The 16962-nt window shown below is 42.8% G+C and overlaps 1 long non-coding RNA gene across 1 annotated transcript in view; it reads left to right on the top strand.

Annotated features, from left to right (window-relative positions):
* Window positions 1-15165, top strand: part of LOC113931522 — a 36252-nt gene extending 21087 nt beyond the window's left edge. Inside the window, exons 3-4 of the long non-coding RNA XR_003522736.1 lie at window positions 12970-13086; window positions 14204-15165. This is a non-coding gene — a long non-coding RNA (uncharacterized LOC113931522). The remainder of the gene's footprint in view (window positions 1-12969; window positions 13087-14203) is intronic.
* Window positions 15166-16962: the final 1797 nt, after the last annotated feature.

The raw sequence follows: 16962 nt of genomic DNA, 5'->3' as shown, positions 1-16962 counted from the left end.
GGGTCACATATACTGAGCCAGCCATAGAAATTTTCTTAAAACACTGTCAGACACAGGCACACAGAAGAGGACATCATCATGCACAACCAATGATATCTAATGTGTCTTTTCTTGGGATGTAACAACCATTAGTGATCACTGCTTGGGTCCATGATTTCATTAGGAGCTAGGCTGGAGTGAATTAAACGAAGTAAGAAAGGGACACAGTTATGGAGCATAGAATTTAAGCTGGGTAAATTGGGAAGTGAGGACATGAGAGAGGTATGGACCAGTGAAAAGGTAATAGAGTCAATAAATTCAAGGTGCTAATGGGGTTGAAGTGTGTGATGGTTAATTTTATAAGTCAACTTGACTGGTCCACAGGGTGCTTCCTGTTCCCATAACGTTATGCTCTGAAGGCCTAGAGGTCTTGTTTCCAAAAGGTGAAATGCTTCTGCCAGGAGACACAATAATGAGTCCATTGAACTGGAAGTTGAGTCTGCCACCCAGCCCCCTTTGGGCTGCCCATGCCTCTGAATCAACAGGTAAAGAAGGGAGGTCCTGCACTGGCTGTGTGACTGATCCTGACTACCTAGGGGAAATTGGACTGCTACCCCACAATAGAGATAAGGAAGAGTGTGTCTGGAATACGGAAGATCCCTTAGGGCATCTCTTAGTGTTACAGGGCCCTGTGATTAAGGTCAATGGAATAACTACAACAACCCAATCCAGGTAGGACAACTAATGGCCCAGACCCTTCAGGAATGAAGGTTTGGATCACCCCACCAGTAAAGGACCACAACCAGTTGAGGTGCTTGCTGAGGGCAAGGGGAGGGAATATGGAATAGGTAGGTGAAGAAGGTGGTTATAAATACCAGCTACAACCATGTGGCCAGTTACAGAACCAAGGACTGTAATTTTGAGTATTTCCTCCTTGTTTTGTGCTATAGACTGAATTTCTGTGTCCCCTCCAAATAAATACGTTGAAGTCTGTGAGATAGTAGAAAATATATATTGGTCTCTGTCCCTGGCTCCTGACACAGGCCTCCTGAAACCCATGTAATTTCCTGGGTGATAGGAGGAGTGTCTTTTATTCTAGTGAAGTGACTCTGGATGGGCTCCTGGATGGCTCCTGGATGAGGGCTGGTCACCAGAAAAACCAAACCATGATTAGAAACTTGGAATTTTCAGCTCCACCCCTCTATTCATTTGCAAAGGGAAAAGGGCTGAAAATGGAGTTAATGATTGACTGTGCCTACATGGTGAAATCCCCATAAAATCCCCAAAGTACAAGGTCTGGAGAGCGTCTGGGTTGATGAACAAGGTGTGGAAGTGTTGAGAGAGTGCCATAACTGTGGAGAGGACATGGAAGCCCAGTGCCTCTTCCCACCTACCTTGCCCTACACATCATCTGGTAAACATAAGTAAATATTTCCCTGAGTTCTGTGAGCCACTCTAGCAAGTTAATCAAACCCAAGGAGGGGGTCATTAGACTCTCATATCTACGGCCTATTGGTCAGAAGCACAGGTGACAACCTAGACTTGCGACTGGCATCTGAATTTAGGGGTGGAGCAGTCTTATAGGACTGAGCCCCTAACCTGTGGGATCTACTATCTGCAGGTAGATAGTGTTAGAATTGAGTTGAATCGTAGGACACCCAGCTGATGTCACAGGAAATTGCTAGGTGGTTGGAATGTGTATTTTGAATCCACCATCGATTTGGATTTTGAAATCACCAAGATTCTGGACAAGAGAGGTATTGGAGAGAGTCACAGTGATCCAGTGATCCAGGAAAAAATCCTCAAAACCCAAAGGGGGGTGATGAGGAGCTTGGTAGATGACTGTAACAAAGATGCATAGAGGGCCATATAACCTGATGTTTGTGCCTCAAAGGAGCTGGGGGACTTCCTGAGGAGGGAAGGAGCATGGTCTGGGGTTGTGCATGAAGTTCAAGGAGGACACCTATGCCTCCTGAATTACTGGTATGAGAACTATGGGAGAGAATTCACTGCTTAAGCGAGCTACAGTATTGTCCAGGAAGATTCAGGTTCCCTTTGGAGCAAGAAGGTGAATTCAACCTTCAGCGAAGAGGTTGAGGATGTACGGATTCTGGTAATGACTGTGAGTTGCAGAAGGCAATGTCTCAGATGGGTCAGAAAAGAGAGTTTGGGGACCTCTGTTTACAGCCATGATAATGTAACAGGGATTAGATTTACTCTCCTGCCTTAAACAACTGAAAAACCAGGTAAGATATATGGAACAATGGTTACTAGACATTAGACAGCAGGACAGATGGGACCATGATCCCAGAGAGAAGGCAAACAGATGAGTGAACCATATGACTGCCTGGAGAGAATTTCCAGGTGTTGTGTGGGGTGTGTGGGGGGGTGCGACTCAAAAGGAACCTGGTGGTCTCCTTGAGTTTAGAAGACATAGTAACAAACTATAGAAATGATCCCTGAAAGACATAGTAAGAGTTTGTGGAGGTCACAACAGCTAGAATTCTCAGAATAGGACAGAGTACTATGGAGAAGGAAGCTTCACAGAGAGAGAAAGCTCTGGAGATCTACAGAGGGTTCCCTTCAAGTCTTCAACCAAGTACTGAGCAGCAAACGTATGTGAGGAAACTGCCTGAGGCCAGGAAAAGTCCACTGAAAAGGATCAGGAGGAATAATCCTCAGAGGTAGTAGTCCATCACCACACCAGTCTGAGTGGAAAAATCTACAAGGCACTGAATAGAGAACTCAGAAGGGTGTTGCCTCAGTACCAAATTAGCTCTAGACTATCAAATTAGCTCTGAACTAAAGACCATTCAGGTCCAGCTTAAGAAACTTAAAAGCAAGCCTCAAAAGGATCACATTAATTGTGCCCCAGAACTCCCCCGCTCACACACACAGTGTTTTAAGTACCCCCCCCAAAATTCTGCACTCAACAAGGTAAAATTTACAACGTCTGGCATCCAATAAAAGATTATCAGGCATGCAAAGAAGCCAGAAAATACAACCCCTAGTGAGAAGAAAAATAATCCCTAAAAAATGACCCAGATGATAGAACACTAGATAAATAACTAAAACAGCTATTATAAATATAATCCGTATGTTTGAGAAGGTAGAGGAAAGCATGAGCATGGCTGAAATACCACACCCAAGGAAGACCCTACTCCACTCGCCAAAACTCAGAGCTGAGATCCAGTCCTTGTGGGAGAGAATATAGTTGTGGCTCATTGAATGAATGGTGGAACTTGCCAGAAAGCCACCCCCTAGGATGCCAAAGAAAGCTGTTCACGGGGAGCTGTGTCATCAGAGGCACTCTGCTACAAAACTACCTGAGGGAAGGTGCCAAGGGGAAGTCGTTGGCCACTGGGCACTGCTGGCTGCTGTGCATTTCAGGAACTGGAAAATGAAGAAGTTGTGAGTGCTTCAGAAGCCAGAAGCAAACTGCTACTAACCCATCTGATGGTGGATTTCAGGGAGAAGCTGCTGGCTGCTGGGTGCTGGTGGTCACCATGCACTCCAGGAGCCAGGAACTGGAGAATCTAGGGGCACCCTGGTGCTGGAGAAAGCTGTGTATGCTGTAGGAGCCTGCTGAGTGGGCACAACAGAATCAGGAAGCAGAACCATTTTCCTCCTTGCAGTGTCTCCAGTGCCCTCTACTGGCAAAGCTTCAGTGCCATCTGGCAAAGGAAAACTATTTAAATGGGCCAGATCCATTTTCACAGAGCGGGCATAGAGTGAATTTGAAGCCAAGAGGAAAAATCAGTAAGTGGCACAGTCCACCCCTTGACTACTCAGCTTACATGTGCAGCCCTCTACACATATTTAAATTCTTATACAACAAAACAATTTTAGTTCTACCTATATATGGCTCTCCTTCTCTTAAAGAGGAATTTATCATTCTTTCCCCAAAATGAGACATACAGTCCCAAGGGTCATTGTATCCATTGTTGCCTATATTAATTATTCCTCCAATTTAGTCACAGTCCCACTGCCATTCTAATATTGGAAGACTAAATTGTAAGATTAACTTCCAACAGCTATTTGTATATAAAATAAAAATGGGAAGGAGCGAGAAAAAGAAAATAGCTAGCATATACAGATAAACACAAATATAACAAGCAAAACGAAAATAGGCAAAGCTACAATGGTACTCATTTCTGTAATTGATGTAATTCCCATCTGTGGCTTTCCTCTTCCACTATCAATTCCGTATTTCCTCTGCCTTATTCCAGCACCTCAGGTGCTCTTTTTTTACTCTGATGGAGTGACCCAAAGTTTCATTTCTAAAGGGTCTGAGTCCTACATCATCCTGTCTGTTGTGGGTTGCTTTAGTTCTCCATGAACTTTTACTATTGGGCATGGTAGTACTAAGAGGCACCCCAGATAATCCTCTGAGTTGCAGGCATAGTCTTCCTTGCCTCCATTATGTAACAGCAACTTGATTTCAATCATTGGTAATGAAAATCAATCATTCCAGCCAGTGAATTAACTCACCCCCCCCATGTTTATTTGCCTATAGTTTCGCTGGCATAGGAGCCCAAAATGTCCAAAATGTCTCAGCTTCCAATTCAGTAGAACTATTGTTGTGCCGCCTGGTAGAAGCTTCTTCCATTGGCAAAGAATCATCAAAATTTAAGGGACAGTGTCTCCAGCTTCATTAGGGCCTTCTCACATGTACCCATGCCAATTTACAGGACCCTAGTCCTTTCCCATCAATGCCCACCCTTTAACAGTAGACACCCTGCAAGGTTGCAAGTTCAATTTGCACTATAATTTGGCCAATTGTAGGATGAGACTGCAGTCGATTTTCAGTAATCTCAGCTCTCCAGCTACAGGAGATTGGGGTCTTCTTCAAGGCACACCTAGATTTTACGTCATTTATGTGGTGCTTGAGCTGGGAATTCAAATCTCTGAGCTCGGCCTTTTCTTCCTCTACTTTGTCCAGCAACATTAGGAGCAACTGGCCAATCCCATTATATTTGTTTTCTAAAAATGTTTGAAAGTATCATATACACTGTCACTGAGCTCTTTCTTATAAGAAGTTGATTAGATGTATCCAATGGATATATTTTCTGTATCTCTATTGCCAGATCAGGCCATGTTCTATCAGTGCTCTCTTTATATTGGAAATTGAGTCATTAGCATCTTTAAATTTAATCAGATTAGAGAGCCAACTCCAGAAACTCCAGAACCAATTTAGAAAACTCCGCCTTAACATTCTGTTCATCTAACTCCACTCCTGGCACCAAAATCTGTATTAGTCAGTGTTCTTCAGAGAAACAGAACCAATAGGATATTCTTATATATAAAGAGATTAATTACAAGGAGTTGGCTCATGAGATTAGGGAGGGTGAGAATTCCCGAGATCTGTAGCCAGCAGAGATTGTGTAGTATATAGTACACAGTACACAGTACACAGTACACAGAGTATAGAGTGAATGGTATAGTTCCAGTCCCAGTCCAAAGGCCTGAGAACCAGGAGAGCCAATGGTGTAGTTCGAGTCTGAGTCTGAATCTGAGTCTGAAGGCAGGAGAAGACTGATGTCCTGGTTTAAAAGACAGCCAGTCAGAGAAAGAGTGAATTCTCTGTTACTCAGCCTTTTTGTTCTATTCAGGCCTTCAAAGGACTGGATGAGGCCACTTTACTCAGTCTACCAGTTCAAACCTTAATCTCATCCAGAAATACTCTCATAGGCACACCCAGAAGAATATTTAGTCAAATATCTGGGCACGCCATGCCTCAGCCAGGTTGACACATAAAATTAACCATCACAGGGACATAGATTTCCAAACTAGCAGAGCTCAAAGTTGCCATGATGGGAAGCAAAAATTCTGTGAGTGGGTTATTAGGTGTAATAGTAAAAGGTGCCATTCCTACTCCTCCCCCTGGATTTCAGGGCCCATTTAAACTGGGTGTGGGGGAAGTTAGCACCATATAATGGTCTCTGATTCAAAGTATATGCTCTATCCTATAAAACAGAATCTCATCCTTTCAGGGTGTTGTTCCTTAACTAGCATTATAACCGAGTCTTCAAAGCCATGCCAACTTTCAATTAGGCCAGCTGTTTCCAGATGATGTGGTATGTGGTAAGACCAGTTACTTCCATAGCCATGAACCCATTGCTACACCTCCTTTGCTGTGAAATGAGTTTCTGGATCAGATGCAATGCTGTGCAAAAGAGTCCACCGATGGTGGTGTTGGCACAAGCATTATGGGTGGGAAAGGGAAACCATATCTAGAAAATGTGTCTGTTCCTATAAAAGAGGAATCTCTGTCCCCCTTCATGATGGAAGCAGTCCAATATAATCAACCTGCCATCAGGTTGGTCCCCACAAGGAATAGTGCCATATCAGGGACTCGATTTTCATCTCTGTATGGTGGCAGTTAGGCATTCAGCAACAGCCTTCACCAAGCCATCCTCAGTAAAGGGAAGTCCATATTGTTGAGTCCAGGCATAGTTTCCATCTCCACCATTTTGTTCCTGGGCTGCTATGGACTGAATTGGGTCCCTCAAAATTTATATGTTGGAACCCTAACCCGCAGTGTGATGGTATTTGGAGATGGGGCCTTTGGAAGGTAATCAGGTCATGAGGGTGGAGCCATCATGGTAGAAGCAGTGCCCTTGTTAAAAGACACGTGAAAAAGCCTTCTCTCTCTGTTATATGAGGACACAGAAAGAATAAGGCTGTCTGCAAGGCATGGAGAGAGATTTCAACAGGAATGAAATCTGCCTGCACTCAGATTTTGGAACTTCTCGGCCTCCAGAACTGTGAGAAATAAATTTCTGTTGTTTAAGCTATCCAGTCTATGGTGTTTTGTTATTATAGCCTAAGAAGACTAGTACACTGGCCCATTGTTTCTTTTACCAAACACGGGTGGCTGGTGAAAGAAGCTGAGTGATGTGCACAGAGCCAAGAGTCTCCTCTGCAGTAAATGCCTTTTGGTGGGCATTCACATGGGATACACATATCTTCACTGTGTCCAGATGTCCATCCACCTCTCTCTTCCTAGCTTCTTGGTCACTAATATTCCAGTACTATTCCTTCCAACTCCCTGATCACATGCATCAGTGTAGATCCATACTTTTGGCTATTTCTCTCTCCAGACACAATAGACAACGAAATATACTATGTGTTCTGCTCACTGGAGAAGATTTTCCTTCACCACTGTCTGTAATGCACATCTCCACTTTCAAATGGTATCAGCATATCATGCATGCCCATATATAAACCAGGCTTGAGTCTTGTCTTTTTCAGTCAACTCATCATAAGGAATGCCCCATGATACCATAGACATGGACTGAAGGAAAGGAGGCAATATTACAGGACTTGGTGTGAAAAGAGTCTGAGTCACTTGCTCATATAACTTGCTTGGACCTTCTGGACCTGCCCAAGTTGGTTTCTTTTCATGTGATAATAAATTGCTGCTATGCATGTCTAACCATATGACTATGTGGGTCAGACTTTTGTCTTTTTCACCCACGTGGGACTCTCAGGATGTATGGTTACCTGATACCTAACAGTTGGGTGTTTGGTCTCTGCCAAGGTCTAGTAGTAAGCCAGAATCTATTTCTCAAGAGGAGAATAGTTATCTGCAAAAGAGGGTACAGACTTGCTCTAAAATCCTAACAGCTTACACTGTGATTCTCTCATCAGTGCTTGCCAGAACCTTCATCCAGCATTCTTATTTGTCACAGACACTTCGAGTGCCAATGGATCTGCTGGATCATAAGGTCCCAGTTGAAGAGTAGCTTGTACTGAAGTCTGAACTGCAGAGCTTTAGCTAGTTCTGGTCCCATTGGAAACTGGAAACCTTGTGGGCAACTCTGTAGATGGTTCAAAGTTGCACACTCAAGTGTTGTTTCCAAAATCCAAAGAAGCCTACCACGGCATCTAAGTCTATTTGGGCTACTATAACAAAATATCACAGACTGGGTAACTTATAAACAACAAACACTTATGTCTCACATTTCTGAAGGCTGGAAGTCCAAGATCACAGCATTGGCAGATCTGATGTGTGGTAAGGGCCTGCTTCTTCACTGATGGCTCTCTTCTTACTGTAACCTCACATAGTAGAAGGCAGGATGGAGCTCTGTTGGGGTCATTCTTACTAAGGCATCTAAGATACTTGATACTTCCTTTTCACCAGATTGAATCAGCCTTTCATCAATATAGAAGCCTAGTGTGATGTTTTGTTGAGTGTCAAGATGATCAAGATCTCTGCAGACTATATTATGGCAGAGACCAGGAGATTTGGTGTATCCCTAAGGCAACATTTTGAAGTTATACTGTTGATCTTTTTTTTTTTTTTTTTAAGTAGGCTCTACTCCCAACATGGGGTTTGAACTCACAACCTTGAGATCAAGAGTCACATGCTCTACCAACTAAGCCAGCCAGGTGCCCCCAAGTTATATTGGTGTTCTTGGTAGTTAAGGCAAATAGCTTCTGGTAGTCCTTGAAATTTAGTATGGAGAAAAAGTCATTAGCCAGGCCAATACCTGCATACCAAGTTCCAGGAGTTATATTGAATTGTTCCAGTAAATATACTGTATCTGGAACAGCAGCTACAACTGGATCACCACCTGATTGAATTTATGATAGTCTGCAGTCATTATCCAAGATTCAGCTGACTTCTGCATAGGCCAAACTGGTGAGTTAAAGGGAAACATGATAATTATCACCACATTTCCTTTTTAAAGTCTTTTATGGTAACATTAATCTCTGCATTATCATTGGTTTACTAACTTTGAAGCGAGAAAAAGTTCACTTTCACTTAGCCCCTTCTTACCATAATGGCCCTCATTATTATCAGCAAACTGATGTGGGGATTATGCCAGTTTCTAAGTATTTTTATTCCAATAATAATTTAAGAACTGGGGAAATAACCACAAGGTGGGTTACTAGACCAACTGGGCTCAACGGGAATCAGACCTGAGGTAAAATTCTATCATCTGACCACCACTTTGTAAAGTAAAAGTAAAGCCCCCACTTTGACTGTTGGGCCACAGTGGCATTTTGGGTCTCCAGGAATTAGTGTCAATTCAGAGCCAGTACCTATGAATCCTCATAAAATCTGGGTATTTCGTTTTCCTCAGTGGGTACTCACTCTATTAAAAGGGCCACAGGTCCTTTTGGGGAAGGTTTGGAAGAAGATTTGCAATATGTTCTTGCAGCAATGATGCATGTTCCTTCCTCAAGGGAACCTGGCCTCCCCTTTAATCAAAGGTCTCTGGGTCTGCGAATTGACTTGAGACTGGAAACAGCAAGAGGTTGACTCTCCACTATGATGACTTGAGTCAGATTTCTGGTTACTAGATCTAGAACCTTTCTTATATAGATTAGCAATATTGTAGTAAGCTATTCATTTATTTCATAGCTAGGGACATCATGATCAGTTTGCCTATACATTCATGCTACCCTTCATGGTAGATGTTCCTACCTTGTCTTTTGCAGTTAAGTGTTGCCACTTGGCCTCGGCTTCTCTGGGAATCTGTCATCCCCATTGAAAACAGGGAGCCTGTCTTAGTGTGTTCAGGCAGCCCTAACAGAGTATAATAGACTGAGTGGTTTATTTAAAAAAAAATAAATATTTACTTCTCACAGTTCTGGAGGCTGGGAAGTCCAAGATCAAGGCACCTGCAGATTTGGTGTCTGTTGAGACCTGCTTCCTCGTTCATAGATGGCCGTCTTCTTACTGTGTCCTCACATGGTGGAAGGGGCAGAAATCTCTCTGGAGCCTTTTTCATAAGGGCACTGATTCCATTCTTGAGGGCTCCACCCTTGTGACCTAATCACCTTCCAAAGGCCCCACCTCCAAATACCATCACACTGGGGGTTAGGTTTCAACATATGAATTGGAGGATACATTCAGGGTATATCATTCTACCCCTGACCGCCCAAAATTCATGTCCTTCTCACATACAAAATATACTCATTCCAACCCAACAATCCCAAAAGTCTTGACTTGTTCCAGCATCAACTCTAAAATCTAGAAGTCTCATCTAAATATTATCTAAATCAGATATGAACCATGAGAGACTATGGACTCTGGGGAACAAACTGAAGGTTTCAGAGGGGGTGGGGTGGGGGGATGGGGTGGCCGGCTAATGGGTATTGAGGAGGGCACGTGTTGTGATGAGCACTGGGTGTTAAATGCAACTAATGAATCATTGAACACTACATTAAAAACTAATGATTTAGGGGCACCTGGGTGGCTCAGATGGTTAAGTGTCTGTCTTCAGCTCAGGTCATGATCCCAGGATCCTGGGATCAAGTCCCACATTGGGCTCCCTGCTAGGTGGGGAGGCTGCTTCTCCCTCTGCCTCTGCCTCTCTCTCTCTCTCATGAATAAATAAATAAAACATTAAAAAAAAAACCCTAATATACCTTCTTATATAATACCCTTACTATACAGTGGCTTAACTGAACAGAATTAAAAAATCAGATATGAGTGAGACTCAAGGTATGATTCATCCTGAGGCAAATTGCTCTCCAGCTATGAACCCAACAGGTCATGTACTTTGCAAAATATAATGTTGGCACAGACATAGGATAGACATTCCCATTACAAAAGGGAGAAATAGAGAAGGAAAGAGTGTCAGGGTCCAGGCAAGTCCAAAATCCAATGGGGCAAATTCCATTAGACCTTAAGGCTCAAGAGTCTTCCTCTTTGGCTGGGCACTCTGCCCCCCAGGCCCACTGGGGTGGATGTCTTGCCTTCCAGACACACTGGAGAGAGGCACATGGTGACAGGCTTACTCCACAGCTTTGCTGGGCATGGGTTGGATCCCTAAAGCTTTGGGTAGCTGGCCCCCAGGCAGTTCTCTGCTGGGACCCCATGGCTTTCCTGGCTGGGGTCCTGAGTCTGCAGCTTTTTTTTTTTAAGATTTTATTTATTTATTTGGGAGAGAGAGACAGATAGTGACAGAGATAGCGAGAGAGAGCACAAGTGGGGAGGAGAGGGAGAAGCAGGCTCCCGCTGAGCAGGGAGCCCGACATGGGGCTCCATCCCAGGACCCTGGGATCATGACCTGAGCCGAAGGCAGACACTTAACCGACTGAGCCACCCAGGCGCTCCTGAGTCTGCAGCTTTGCCTAGAGACCTGGTCCATTGAAATCTGGGTGGAGGCACCTTGTTCCCATGGCTCTGCTGGGTGCAGTCCATGCCATCCTGGGCTGCCAGAGCTATACCTGGGGTAGGTGGGGAGCTCGGTGCTGAGTAGAGGAGCAGAACCCACCACCATGTGAGGGGGGTTCTCCTTTGAAACCACTCTGTCCCCAGGGTCCTTGTACTCTGGGCCTATGATCAGAGAGGCAGCTCTGATGATCTCTGGATTGTTGTCAGGGTCATTCTTCCCCTGAAGTCATACCTGGCCTGCAAAGGGAAACAACCACAGAGCTTCCAAGGATGCAGGTCCTCCTCTCACTAATGGATTTCTTAATGTCTTAATGTGAAGGAGGTGTCTTCTGATCCTTTTCATGGAACTTGGTTGGGGATTGTGTACAGGTCATACATTATAAATCTTGTCTAGCATTCCTATCACCCTAAGCTTTTGGATTCCCTCTTCCATATCATGCCAGGGCACCTCCGGCATCTCAGTTTCATTAATGTGGGCCACAAATGAGTTCCAGTTTCAGCCAATCAACAAAGTAAGCTCTTAGAGCCACCTTCAGCTGCATGTACTGACACATTAAATCCAGAATTTCTAGTAAGTGTACCCATATCGATGAATTTTGCCATCCCTCATCGAACACCCTTAGAATCTGCCTCTGCGCAGATTTCCCAGGTTTCTGTCAATATATATTAGCAAAGTCTTACAATTCTTTAGGTATATAAGCTGTTTCTTCCTTAGTCATAGTGTGCATTTGTTCCCCTGGAACGTGCTAAGATTTGGCTTTAGTTATGGTTCTATCAGCAATAGGTAGTGGTTGTGTTTGGTCTTGAGGAGAATGGTCATATGCTTTCAAGGCATCTGGACCAGGTGAGTTTATTACAGTGTTTTCAAGGAGAGAAAGGCTAGACTAAGACACTGAAGGGCAAGCTACTTCCATTAGTAAGAGAGGCTCAGATGACTTGGTAGTTTAAGATTGTTAGTTTCATCTGGAACCAAACTGATGTTACCATTCCAAGTTTCAGGATCCCATTCTTTACCAGTCAGTGCCCCAACTTTCACATGAGAAACTTGTCAAGACTGTGAATTCAACTGTCACTGCAATTCAACAACCCATACGATTAAATATTGTACTTGATTTTCAGCAACATTAGCCTTATAGCTACAATAAATAAGAGCATCCTTTAGGCATCATGAAAGCTCTCTGGTTCTTAGACTGTGGCTTGAGCTGAGAAATTAATGGACCTAAGCTTGTCATTTTCTCTTTGTAAGTGTTCAGTGCACTCAAAATAATCCATCCCACATCACAGTCTTTATAGCTATGATTACTGCCATAATGGTCAAATGCAGCAGCCGTTTAGGCTTCCAAGGATGTGCTTCAGTTGGCATTTCAACACAATCGACCATAGTTTGATTAATTGTGATGCCACCGTATGCCATGGATTACAAGCATCCATTTCTCACTGGCAAGGACTGTGCTCAAGCCCAGAGGTGTGAACAAACCAAACCCAAAGTCTCATCTCTGCAGGTCTATTTCCTGGGACCACTCTTGGCGGCAGTTCTACATCAGCCTGAGTCCTATCTGGACAGAGGAATGACACAGTAATACACAGTAACAGGGAAAGTTAATATAAAGTATTACCTGTAAGAGGGGATTGGAATAATGAAAGGTTGGCTAGGAAGATGTAAAGACAACTCCAAAGAATATAGGAATAGCAGATATAAGAAGTAGTTGCTATCTCTAGGCTGAGATACAATGCTCTGGGGCTGAGATCCAGATTTTGTTGGAGAGGCATGACTGTAGCTCATTGAATGGCAGAGAACTCATTGTGGTGCCACACTGGTAGAACTTGCTGGAAATCTTTTCTCTGGAACTTGCCAGAAATCTGCCTGCCGTGGGATTCACTGAGTGCTGCTGGCCTCTGTGCACGGAAGGAGCCAGGCCCTGGGGAAGCTGCAGGATCCAGAAGCACTCAGCTTGCTACCAAAGTGCCTGAGGGTAAGTGCTAGGGGGAGGGAAAAGCTACTGATCACTGGGTGCTACTGGCCGCCATGCCCTGCAAGAAGCAGGCCCTGGAAAAATTGTGAGCACTGCAGGAGTCTGATGTAGAAAAAGCCATGCAGAAAGGGCCTGCCAAGCAAGCACACAGGAATCAGGAAGGAAGCCTCTTTTCCTCTTGCAATATCTCTCCAGCACCCTCTACTGAGAAAGCTTCAGTGTCAGCTGGCAAAGGAAAAATAGTTAAAATATGCTCCATTGTCAAAGAGCAGGCAGAAAGGGTGAATTTGAAGTTGAGAGGCAATAAATTGACAACCAGCACACCAGGAATCAAAGAAGAAATCATAATGAAAATTAGGAAGTATTTTGAATGGAATTAAAATGAAACTATAATTTATCAAAATTTATGGAATGCAGCAAAATCAATGCTTAGGAAGAAATATATAGCATTAAATGCATGTATTAAAAAAGAATGGTCTCAAACCAATGACCTCGGTTTAAGAAATTATGATAAAATGAGGAAATTAAACCCAAAATAAGTAGAAGAAAGGAAATAACAAGGTAAGAGCAGGAATCACTGAAGTAGAAAACAGAAAAACAGTAGAGAAAATCAAAGAAACCAAAAGCTGACTCTTTGAGAAGATCAATAAAATTGATAAACCTCTAGCCAGAACAAGGAGGGAAAAGAGAGAGAAGACCCAAATGACTAATATCAGGAATAAGATGTGGGACACCACTATAAATCCTACAGAAATTGAGATAATAAGAAAAGGACGTTATAAAGAGTTTTATGCTCACAAATTTGGGAATTTAGATAAAATCTACACATTCCTTAAAAGATACAAGCTATCAAACTCACTCCAGAAAAAATACAACCTGAATAACCATATATTTTTAAAGAGATTTATTTCATAGTTAAAAACATTCGTTTCCATAAAGAAAATTCCGTGCCCAGATGGCTTCACTGGCCATTCCATTTGACCAAACAGGGAAGAAATAATAGCAATTGTACACAAACTTTCCAGGAGATAGAAGAGGAATGTATTAATTTTCTATTGCTGCATAACAAACTACTATAAACTTAATGGCTTCAATCAATATTTATTTATTATTTCAGTTTCTGTAGGTCAGAAGTCCAGCATGATGTGACTGGGCTCTCTGCTCAGGGTGTAACAAGGCTGCAATCAAGATGCTGGCCATGCTAAATTCTTGTCTGGAGGCTCTGGAGAAAAATGTTTCCAAGCTCATTCTTGTTGGCAAAATTGAGTTCCTTGCAGTTGTGAGACCGAGGATCCCACTTTCTTGTGGGCAATCAACTGAGGCTGCTCTCATCTCCTAGAGGCCACCCTATCCTTTGCCATGTGGCCCTCCAGGTCTTCGAGCCAGCAACTGTGTCAAATGCTTCTAGTGCTTTGGATTTTGGACAGTTACATCTTCGAAATCCCTTCACAACAGTAACTGGATTCATGTTTAATGAAGTAAGTAGGAGAAGGTATGTGTATACCAGGGACTGAGAATCTTGGGGGTCATCTTAGAATTCCACCTACCACAAGGAAGGAACACTTCCCAACATATTCTATGAGTTCAGCATTACTCTGATCCTGATATCTAAACCAAACAAAGAAATCCCAGCAAGTTATTTCATGGATATCAACAAACTGATTGTAAAATGTATAATGGAGAGGCAAAAGACCCACAGTAGCCAACACACTATTGAAGGAGAACAGAGTAGGAGGACTGATACAACCCAACTTCAAAACTTACTGTAAAACTACAGTATTTAAGACAGTGTGGTATTGCCAAAAGAATAGACAGAGATCAACAGCACAGAAGAGAGAGCTCAGAAATACACCCACATAAATATAGACAACTGATTTTTTTAGAGGGGGGAGGGGCAGAAGGAGAGGGAGAGAGAGAGAATCATAAGTAGGCTCAATGCCCAGTGTGGCTCGAGGCTCAAGGCTTGATCCCACAACCTTGACAGCATGACCTGAGCTAAAGTCAAGAGTTGGACACTTAACTGACTGAGCCACCCAGGCGCCTCAAGTCAACTGATCTTTGACAAAGGAGCAAATGTAATACAATGGGGCAAAGATAATCTTTTCAACAGGTGCTGACACTTGTCAGGATAGCTATTATCAAAAAAAAGGAGGGGGGGTAATACCTGGCTGGCTCAGTTTGTGGAGCATGTAACTCTTGGTCTCAGGGTCATGAGTTCAAGCCCCACATTGGGTGTAGAGATAACTTAAAAAACAAACAAACAAAAGAAAAGTGTTGGTGAGGATATGGAGGAAATAGTAGAACACTTGCACACTGATGGTAGGAATGCAAAATGGTGCAGCCACTATGGAAAACAGTATTGGGGTTCCTCAAAAATTCTAAAAATAGAATTATCATATGATCCAGCAATTCCACCTCTGATTATATACCAAAAAAATTGAAATCAGGATCTCAAAGAGATATAAGCACTCCTATGTTCATTGCAGCAGTATTCACAATAGGCAAGATATGGAAATGACCTAAGCATCCATTAATTAATGAATAAAGAAAATGTGGTATACACATACAATGGACTACTAGTCAACCTTTAAAAAGAAGGAAATTCTGCAGTATGCGACAACATGGATAAAACTTGATGACAATACGCTAAGTGAAATGATCCAGTCACAGAAAGACAAATACTGCATGATTCCACTCATATGAGGTATCCAAAATAGTCAAATTCATAGACTCAAAGAATGGAATGGTGGTTGTCAGGGCTGGAGTAAGAGGGAAATGGGGAGTTACTAATCAATGGGCATAAAGTTTCAGTCAAATAAGATGAATAAACTCTAGAGAGCTGTGCCTATACAGTCAGCAATAATGCATTGTACGTTTAAAAAATTTTTAACAGAGTAGATCTCATGTTAAGTGTTCTTATCGCACAGACACACACACGCACAAAAATGGTGCTGGAACAACTGGACACCCACATGCCAAAAAATGAATCTAGACACCAACCTTAACACCCTTCACAAAAATTAATTCAGAATGGATCACAGTCCCAAAAAGTAAAATGCAAAACTATAAAACACATAGAAGATACCACAGGAGAAAATCAAGATGATCTTGGGATTGGCAATAACTTTTTAGATACAACACCAAAGGCATGATCTGTGAAAGAATTGATAAGCTAGACTTTGTTAAAATTAAAAAAATTCTGCTCTGTGTAAGACACTGTCAGGAGAATGAAAAGACCAGCCACAAACTGAGAGAAAATATCTGAAAATGACATATCTGATAGGGGACTGTTATCCAAAATATATAAAGAATTCTTAAACCTCAATAGTAAGAAAATTAACAACTTAATATAAAAATAGGCCAAAAATCTCAATAGGCACCTCACCAAAGAAGGTATACAGGTGGAAAATAAGCATATGAAAAGATGCTCCACATCCTATGTCATTAGAGAAATGCAAATGTAAACAACAAGGAGATGCTACTACATACCTATCAGAATAGCCAAAATTCAGAATGCTGACACCACTAAATGCTGGTTAGGATCTGGAGCAAAAGGAACTCTCATGCATTGCTGGTGGGAATGCAAAGTGGCACAGCCACTTTGGAAGACAGTTTAGCAGTTTCTTACAAAACTAAACACACTCTTGGGGCACCTGGGTGGCTCAGTCGTTGGGTGTCTGCCTTTGGCTCAGGTCATGACCCCAGGGTCCTGGGATTGAGCCCCACATCGGGCTCCCTGATCGACAGGAAGCCTGCTTCTCCCTCTCCCACTCCCCCTGCTTGTGTTCCCTCTCTCGCTGTGTCCCTCTCTGTCAAATAAATAAATAAATAAAATCTTAAAAAAAAACCAAAAAACTTAAACACACTCTTACCATA

The sequence above is a fragment of the Zalophus californianus genome, chromosome X, assembly GCF_009762305.2.
Source record: "Zalophus californianus isolate mZalCal1 chromosome X, mZalCal1.pri.v2, whole genome shotgun sequence".
Classification (NCBI taxonomy): domain Eukaryota; kingdom Metazoa; phylum Chordata; class Mammalia; order Carnivora; family Otariidae; genus Zalophus; species Zalophus californianus.
This window is presented reverse-complemented; position numbering and strand designations above follow the sequence as displayed.